We start from the raw sequence: 7109 nt of genomic DNA, 5'->3' as shown, positions 1-7109 counted from the left end.
TGGTGGGGACCGGAAAAGAGATGTTGGGGAAGGTGATTCCCCATGTCTGTGGGCATCCTAAGGATGCTAAGGAGTGGATCTAGGATGATCACTCATGGACAGATGGCCTAGTCTTTGAGAGACAGGACTGTGATGCAGGTGGTGTTAGACCACTGGTGTGACCAAGGTGAAAGGGCATGGCCTTAGCGTAATAGGTTGATATATCGATGGTACCTTGGGGTGTCGGTCATGAGATCGGACACGTGGAGTGAGTGCAAAGGTCGAGTGGTGGGGATGCCATTCTCAAGGCTAGCAAGCCCAAGTCCGAAATAAGACTTATGGAGGTTGTGAGTGAGACTCCTTCAAGTGGTTGGAGGTGTGGTTAAGTGACTAAAGTAGAATGGAAAATTTAGTCACTTACATTTTGATTACCTTTTCGTACTAGATTATGTGAGTTTTCTCTTGGGCTCATAAAATGGTTTGAGATGTTCCATTTGTATGAGTTTTCTCTTGGGCTCATAAAATGGTTTGAGATGTTCCATTTGTATGAGTTTGCGCTTGGGCTCATGAGTGAGGCACATTAGCAACTCAAGGCTACAATTTGAGTTGGCAGGTTTAATGTTAGCTTATTAGTGGTTCCATGAGTTGTTCCTTGTATCATGGGTGAAAGTAAACCTCCCTTAGGTTTACTATGAGTGGCAAATAAGCTGGTCCATAGTTTTTTAGCATGGCATTAGTGGATCCTTCCTAGACATGATTATAAGTGAATCACATAAGACTATTGGAATTAGTCTATTGGTTCAAATAGTCATTGCCGTGCTCTCATAAACTTTTCTTGAATTGGACTGAAGGTAGTTGTCGCGAATGTGACTTCGGGTATCGAAAGTTATCTGTTGGCCAATCCTTACAAACACTCTTTCCTTACTGCCACAATGGCAGGAGGTCGGTATTGCTGGGCCCATTATCAGTTCCCACTTGAGCTAGTTGAGAAACTGGTCAATGACCGTGTACTTAAATCGGATAAACATAAGGTAGGAACCCTATGTGTTTCTTGCTGAGCATACTCAGCCTGGTTTGAGAAACTCATGTCATTGGCTTGCACTTGCTAGTATCAAGAAACCCCGCAATATTGAGATTGGTCCCTCAATATTCGCTAAATGATAGCTTACCGTGTCTGCCAAACACCCTCGCTATCATGCCCTTTGTGTTAATCTCATTTTGGTCCCAAATGCTATTTATGGAAAGTGTCTAGATTTGCTCATTTGGCATATCTACGGAATGTAGAGATTGGTCTGAATACAACAATATTCGTCCCGTGTCCAAATTTGCAATCTAGCACCATTCCATATTTAGTAAGTTTGAGCTTGTCCCAAAGACTAACTCCTGATACTAAGGGAAGCTTGGGGTGAAAGCCCAAAGCATGTGTTCCTCAAGAGGGGGGGGGGGGGGGGGGCCTGGGGGGGGTTCCAAATGTATAGTAGGGACAGTGGGTAGGTCGAGCATGGCCGACCAACTTGAGGCATAATTTAGCTCCCGCTTGCGTGCTTGTCCTTGTTCTGCATCTGGCTTGGGTCTAAGCTCAAGTTCCATTCCATGCTACCTAGTAGAGTACCCATGTCCTTGCGTTAGGCCACCGGTATGCCAAAATAGCACTAGACTCCGTTTAGCTCCATTTTGCGTGCTAGTCCTAGCAATAGGATGCTAGTTGCTCTAGGACTGTTCTAAGTCGCTCTAGGCTCCTGTCCCTTCACTCCTTGGGCTATATGCTCGGGAGTTGCTTCATGGACTGGTTCCATCACTCCTTAGCTCCATGCTTGGGAGTTTGGCACTGTTCCTTCGTTTAGTGGCCCAAGGTCCTGAACCTTGGGTTCCACACCACTATCTTATGGACACGTGGCATGTGACATGTGGCATGTGTCATGTGGCATAAAGAGGGTTTAGGTTTTGCTTCGTGATATTATCCTATAGTAAATCACCATAGGATAAAGGGTCAAAACCACGTGCGCTACATTTGGTATCAGAGGATGAGTCTCCGCGAGTACTATCCAATGAGATTGGGCAATTAGTCTCATTACATACGCAGATGAAAACGATGATCCGAGTGGGTACACGTTTGGGTGCAAAGGCTTCGCAATCGTTCCTTGGGTATGGATTTGGTTACCTTTTTGTACTGCGTTATGTGAGTTTGCTCTTGGGCTCATAAGAGGGATTGAGTTGTTCCGTTTGCACAAGTTTGTGCTTGGGCTCGTGAGTAAAGCACATTAACAACTCAAGGTTACACTTTGAGTTAGCAGGATTAATGTTAGCCTATCGGTGGTTCCATGAGTTGTTCCAGTGGTTCCATGAGTTGTTCCATATACTATGGGTGAAAGTAAACTTTCCCTAAGTTTGCTATGAGTGGCAAATAGGCTGGTCTGTAGCTATTTAGCATAGCACTAGTGGATCCTTCCTAGGCATGATTACAAGTGAATCAATCAAGATTGTAGGGATTAGTCTATTGGTTCAAGTAGTCATTGCCATGCTCTCTCATAAACTTTTCTTGGATTGGACTGAAGGCAGTGCAAAAGCAAGCTTGAGGTTTGGTCAAAGTAGAGACCGAAAAGAGAGTCGTCGGGGACGAAGGATCAAATACGTAAATCATTTTCTCTTCTTGGAGAAATGATTTGCAACAAGGTGTAACTCATTGCTTATGTTCACATCATGCAATCAAAAGTCCCTACCTTGATGCATGTTAGAAATGATGGTCTTACAAAAGGTGAGTTGTGGGATGGATAGTGGTGAAGCACTAAACCATTTTGTCTAGGCTTGCTATTAAAAGACTTAGGTTGCAATGCTTAATTCTTTTCCGAAGAACCTTGCTATTGCTCCTTAAGTAGCTTGGTGTTGGATTAGTTTTGAGTTTGGTCAAAAAAAGAGTGGCACGACCTTATCCGTATTGTGAACAAAAGTTAGTGGTGTTAGGTGTTGTAAATCTCTATTGATGGGGTGTGGCATTTATGTTGCATTTTGTCGAATCGAGTTGGCACTTGATATTCACATAAACCTTTGCAGTAGTAACATGGGCATTGCTCGTGGTATTACTCAATTGATGATCAAGTCATTGTGATTTATATCATATCCATGTGATAATGAGCAATGTGTTTACGAAGTTGCTTGGGTAAATGATGATCAAACCCAAAGTGGTTGATGGAGAAGTTAGTCTATTTGTACGAAGTAGCATTGTAGTAGCTTTGACTAGATTCTCAATGGTGGTCCAATTATGCTAATCTTATGTTGGTACTTTGTTTCCTTGAGTTTGCCCATTGAGGTGTTGGAAACAGGTTATAACATTCACTTGCTATGGTTTGTCGGTTGATTCGTTAACACTTGGAGTAAGTTATTGGATGGAGAAAGTGTGTAGTTAAGGCATTGACATCACTAACACTTGTGTTAGTGGAAGTGGCATTGTTATTTCAAGTGATGAGGAATTTTTCTTAGAGCTTGATTTTCCATATCATTTTTCTTGTTAGTGTTTTGGCTTCACATTGGATCTTGAAGGTGGTTGAAGAAGAGTGTAGTGCAATGTGGATATATGAGGATATGGTCTTCATGATCAAGCCTTGGATGTTCATTTTGCATATTGTGGATATCAGTGTTGGATATCGGATATATGGGCAAATATGTTCAATGCTTAAGCATATTGTTAGATCATGAGAATTTGTGTTGAGGTGAACCTATGTGAAGTAGTTGGTAGGAGGAAGTTGGTTGAGTCTTGAAAGTTTGCATTCCTAGACTGAGAGTCATTTTTTTTCTAGGATGGAAAATTTTTTCACAAATTTTCTTAAACTTTTTGAATGGTTGATCTATTGATCACTTTGCTCAAAAACCATTCCATTTTCGTAAGCCAGTATAAACTAGTGAAAGGGTTGGAGTTGATTTTGGTTAACTTAAACCTTAGTAGGTAGTTTGTATAATGTGACCCAAAAGGGATGCTGACTTTTGGGGCTAAGGCAATTAAGTTGGATAGAGTCTGGAGTTGGTGTAGAAAAGTGGCTGTTGTGCTTTTCTAAGAAGGGTGACTCTTGTGCCTTTTTTCTATAGCGTTGTGCTTGGTGGCAAATTGCACCTTGCATTTCATTAAGACTCTATGAGAGTAGTGAGCTCTCACTAACCTTGGTTTGGTCTTGGTGGCCCTACGCCTTGGCTGAGGATAGTGATGTCCAACTTAATTGTTTAAGGTTGAGATGTTGGCACCTATACTATAGCTTTGTCTAAGTGGAGGTTGTGTGCTGATATGAGTCCATCTCATGGTCATCACTTTAGTTTTGACTGAGTGTTGATCATGCATAGCTAGCCTCTTCAAGGCATGCTCAGAGCTATTGGCTAAATGCATTGGTGTGCTTGTTACGGTTGAGTTGGATTTGAGTAGTCATTTAGTTCGTGTTTGTCTATGAACCTTTATCTCGTACTTGGGATATTATGTTCATATTGGACAAGTATATAACTTGATGACGTGAGTTTAGTGTTGGGTCTTGTGAAGGCAAGTTGAAGGGTGATTGTTGATTGCTTTACAACTAGTGATTACTTATAAACTTAGTTGAGGACTGTTGACACTTGTTTCACTCGATGAAGATTTAGCAGTGATGGGTTTGCTTTACTAGATGGTGTTGCGGAGGATTGTGTCGTTAGACTTATATGGTTTTTCCATATTGGTATGTTAACTCTACCTTCATCAATATCATTTGGTTACGTTTAGTCCATGGTGTTGGATTTCATTGAGTCTTGGGTGAACTGAGTTTTGCTGAAGGATTGGTCTCGGATACTAATTAAAGTATCTTCGACTTTGGTTAGCTTGGTTGCAAGAGAGTTTTAAGTGGTGATTCACTCTTGCTTTTTTCTAGCTTTGTTATGGTGTTGATGGCATTAAAGTGATGCCTTGTCGTTGACATTATTTGATGTTGAGATTCAAGTGAGATGAGATGTTTCTCCTTATGATTGATATTGAGTTTCATTAATCTCAATGAAGATAGTGTTGATGATTTAGCTATGGCTTTATGTTATTAGCATTTGTGCATTTGCTAGTTGGCAACTATATTGACGTTTAAATGAATTGAGTGGTAAATGAAGTCAGTTGTGTTCTAAACAAGATTGCTTAGTAGGGGTTGAGCTTTGAGCTTTTCCTTGAAAAGTGATTCAGTCGTGGACTATGCTAACTTTACAAGCGGAAGAGTTAGTGATCGATATTGAAATTTTTGAATCTTTGTTAGATTTGAATTAGGATATATCGATCATTGATGATTCTTCTTGTGCTTGTTATGAAGTGAGTTACGTCTTGCTATAAATGGATTCATGGAGGATTGTTTGGTGATCACTTGTTGAGCATAACTTTGTTATACTTAGCTTTTGGATTGATGTAGATATGCTCTTCATTAGCTTTCGCATTATGAAGTTTAGCTTATGGACGTATTGAGAAGGATGTTTATGCAAGACTTGTGATCATTGTTAGGTAAGACTTGGCTATAGGCTTCTTTGAGTTTTTGGTTCCTTGAGTTTTCATGCTTGTGGTCCATTTGTTAGAAGTTGTTGGGGAAGGCATTTTTGGCTCATTAGCTTCGATGTTGAAGTTAGCTCTTGCATCTAACAATTATTGGTGATGATTGACCATCATCTAGAATAGTTGATTATCCTTGTCAAAAGGTTTTGCTTGATTGTTGTTGATATGGAATGAGTTGCCGTTCTTTGGGATGGTAAATTTCTCTTTAACAATGATTATGCATCTCTTTATTGATGGGATGATTGGTGATCTTTCATGATGGTTAGTTATTCTTTTTAATAGCTTATGGCTTTTCGCAATACCACATGTTGTTTGTGGTTTGCTCTGGATTAGTCTCTTGGGTTTGAGATTTTAGTAGGATATTACTGACACTTGCTTAGGCAATTTAAGTTCCTTGGTGTTGTTGGCTGGGATCTATTCAAATTAACTAGTGTGATAGTTAGCATGAATGAGTGTTTTTTGGTCTTGCCACATTCATTCTGTTTTGTTAATTATTGCTCAAGTTAGTTTCGATAGATTAGAATGTTATTTCTTTCAGGTGATACATTCGCGAGCATCTTGCTTGCCAGTTAATGATACTTTGTGTTCTTTAAGTTATCTTTGGTAAGTTGTTTGGCATACTATCTTCGATAGTGAAGTTTCATCATTGAGTTTCCTTGATGATATACTTGCTATTGAATTTTGTTGTATGGTGATTTCTATATTTACCAAAAATGATGATCTTGGTGGTTCCTATACTATAATACTAGTTTATCGGATGATAACTTACTTGGAATACTTTTGTGTTCTAATCTCAGATTTATTCACTGGTAATTAAGTCTCTACGATATCATTATTTATGACTTTGATATTGTCCATCTATTGATCTTTGAGTTTGGGCCAGTATAGGCAGACTGACTTCGGCACTTCGTGTGCATGGTGAAATCTCTAGTCATGGGATAGCTACTGTCGACTAGTCACATAACCCGCCTCTTTGTCAATGTTCCTTATTTTTAGTTAAAAGGGCATGACTGTGTAAACAACTCTAACTGCCTGTTTACAGTAGTCTATCTAAACTTTACCGATGGGTTTGGTTTCTTTGCTCAGGAGGGTTGGGGCCTCTGGCTTCTCTCTCTATGTCCCTGCGGGCAGGGGCATATCACACTTTTGTAAGTTGGATGATAACCAGAGTAGCAAAGGTGGCTAACTTTGTTGGTCATTTCCTTGTCGGCAATGGCCAGAAGGTGTCTGAGCTGGTAGCGCATCCGCATTAGACAAAAAGGTTGCCTCCTAACTCATTTAAGCTGGTGCATTTCTCACATAGTGTGAATACCGTGAACTTTTTCTAAAGTTGTTTCCTTGGCGGTATTCTAGACTCAAGTATGCATCGACGAGGATGTCGATCTTCCCTAGGGGGGGAGAGTGTCGCGAATGTGACTTCAAGTATCGAAAGTTACCTGTCGGCTAATCCTTACGGACACTCTTTCTTTACTGCCACGATGGTAGTGTGAGACACAAAATCCCTAGGCCCCAAAGTGGAGCTGGAAAGGGTGCCACGTGGTAGTGGCCGAAGCAAAAGCTAAACGAGCATAACACGTTTGGACTAAAAGCTCCGACT

This window comes from Selaginella moellendorffii, unplaced genomic scaffold, assembly GCF_000143415.4.
Source record: "Selaginella moellendorffii unplaced genomic scaffold, v1.0 SELMOscaffold_16, whole genome shotgun sequence".
Classification (NCBI taxonomy): domain Eukaryota; kingdom Viridiplantae; phylum Streptophyta; class Lycopodiopsida; order Selaginellales; family Selaginellaceae; genus Selaginella; species Selaginella moellendorffii.
Note: the sequence above shows the minus strand (reverse complement) of the source record.